The sequence below is a fragment of the Nelumbo lutea genome, chromosome 4 (assembly GCF_056320005.1).
Source record: "Nelumbo lutea isolate HS-2025 chromosome 4, American lotus-T2T, whole genome shotgun sequence".
Taxonomy (NCBI): domain Eukaryota; kingdom Viridiplantae; phylum Streptophyta; class Magnoliopsida; order Proteales; family Nelumbonaceae; genus Nelumbo; species Nelumbo lutea.
In genome coordinates, this window is record NC_142687.1 from 70148786 (window position 1) to 70151675 (window position 2890).

Genomic DNA, 2890 nt, shown 5'->3' on the forward strand with positions numbered 1-2890 from the left:
CTGCAGTTCTGCTATAGCAGATCTGAGTGCCGAATGCAACTCAGATCTGCAACACTCATGATTTTGTGATTTTTTTCTTTTAGAGGGTAATAACTTCAAGATAGAAAGAAAACATGTCTCCTTTTATTAAAATTAAACTGAAACAAGGAAAATAAAGTAATCTACTAAAGAGAAAAGAAGCATAACTACAGTAATACAGTAGTTGCATTCAAAGCAAAAATGAAAAATTAAGCAAATTAAACCAACTATGAATGCAATGCTGAAGAACTACATCTACCAGCTACACTAAATCAGCAATCAAATATGAAGTAGATCATCAATGGGAAAGAGAGCTAACTAGATCAGCAGTGGAGTTTCATGCTAATTGCTGTACTGTAGCAGCCCTGCTACAGCTCTGAATGCTAGTGGAATGCACTGCTGCTTTTATTGAATATGTGAGGCATCACAATTATTCAATCCAAACACACATCCTCACCAAATTTAGATTGGGTACAAGTGGGTAAAGCCAAGAATACAGTCCACCCAGAATTCATAGTATGCTCTGTATCAGTTCAGTCCTCACATAATATCAACTGCATTTCAGATTTGAATTTCTCTCATTCTTTGCTATCCATTCACCCTTGAGGCAGGTTGGATGTATCATAGGGTGGATTGGGGTAGTGATGGCACCCAATTCACCTCAAACTTGCATCGGTTCAGATCTGAGTTCAGAGGAATTCAAATCTGAACTGAGCAGATCTGTAACAGCAGAATTCAGATCTGAACTTAAGTCTGAGTTTGGATCTGAATTCTCAATTGCCTTACCTTCAGTTATTGCTACCAAATTGTTTTTGGGGAATAGCAGAAGTGCCCTAGGGTGAATTGGGGTGGTGATGACACCCAATTCCCCTCAAAATTTTATCAGTTCAGGTCTGAATTCAAATCTGAATTCTGATCCGAATTCTCAATTGCTCCTCTTGTTGTTCAAAAGATCTCCCCTTTTTTTTTCATTTGTTTTTTTTTCTTCTTTTTGTAATGAAAGAAAAAAAAAATAATAAAGTCTGAAACACAAGCAACTCTTTTCAGTTGAGTGCTGCAGATCTGAAATCTGCTGATCTGAGTGCCGAATGCAACTCAGATCTGCAACACTCATGTTTATGTGAATTTTTTTTTCTTTTTTTTTTCTTTTTGAAGGGAACAACACCAAGATTGAATAGAAATCAAATATGCCTTTATTAAAATGAAACTGAAACCAGAAAAAGAAAGTAATCTACTTAAGAAAGAAGAAACATAACTACAATAGTACAGCAGTTGCAGTCCAAGCTGAAATGAAAAAGTTAGCAAATTAACCCAACTATGAATGCAATGCTGAATGAGATCAGATTAAGAATGCTCAATGTTTCCTAATATTGTTTCTCTAATTCCCCGGCAACGGCGCCAAAAACTTGATGTGTTGCTCATTGTGACACTAGCAAGTGCACTAGCCGTTCAAGTAATAAAGTAGTGAGTGAAGTATCGTTCCCACGAGGATTTAGGAAACAATTACCAATACTAAATTAAGCACTTCTTATCTAATCAACAAATAAATCAAAACTCTAATCAAAGCTAAGAAATCCTAAATTAAAATCTATCTAAATCATTGGTCCAATTGCCTTCAAATCAGGTTAGAAGAGTAAGCAGTAAATGTCAATCTCAGAATTCAGCAATCTATCAATTTGGATCATTCGAATAAATCATGATTGAGCCTTGGTTTGGTGAAACCCCAAGGTCATGAACAGCCTCTCTCAAGCGCATGTTCATCCTATGCATGAGTGACGGTTCTTCTATCTCTAGCAAGAATCTAATCCCCATGCATGCATTTCTTCAAACACTTCTAAGGCATCAATTCAAATCTGAATTGATCACCAACTGAATTGTGCAAGTTATCTCTAACCTTGCACTCAATTCAGTTCTTGAATAGTAGATCTGAATTTCTAGAGTCTCTCTCAAGCACTCTATGAATTCCAAGCTGTAGATTAATTCGCCCAATCTGAAAATTGCAGATCTGAATTCTCTTTCAAGCAATTCAGATCTTGCAATCTCAGATCTGAGAATTCAGATCTGAGTTTTGAAGGTTAGTTGGCCGAATTACTCTACAATCACACCCTTATTCAAGAAACTTCAAGTACAATACATGACCATTTGAATGAATAAAAAAGAATTAGATTGCTGAACTGAAATTTTACAAGCTGAAATACATCAAGGAAGAATGGAAACAAGGAGAAAGAAGAAAGAAAATATAACTAAGAAACTGAATTCAAATCAAAAGAGAATGAAACTACAAATGATTTATTACAAAAGATCTTTGAATCACAAACCCTCAATTTGAACTCACCTTCTCTTCTAGCTTGCTTGTCTTGAACTTCCTTCAGCCCTTCTTCTTCTTCTTCCTTGCGCCTAGCCTTCTTCTCTTCTCTTCTCTCAAGGTGGCCGAACCTCTAAGAGTGGGAGAGCCTTCCTCTCAATCAATTGAACCACTTTCTCCCCTCCTAGAGGCCTCCTTATATAGTTTTTCAAGGGGGCTCTTGTCCCTTCTTGAAGCCTCTAGAATGGGGTGTATTACACCCCTCATGAACCTTCTAGAGTGCTCCCTCCATCTCTTCAAGAAACTCCTAGAAGTTGCCGCCCCTAGCTCCCTTTGGGCTACTATTTGGGCTACAACTTAGCTTGCTTTTGAGCTCATGTGGGCTACACTCTAGGCTGTTATTTGGGCTAAAAATGGGCTGGGCCAAAATTTCCTTCTTGCTAGGCTTCTTCCCTTGGATTTTCCAAAGAGTTTCACTTGCTCTTCTTGGGCCGAATGAAATTCTCTTGCTCTCATGGCTGGGCCGGGCTGAACATGATAAATTTTGGGTTTTCTTTTCTTGCTTTT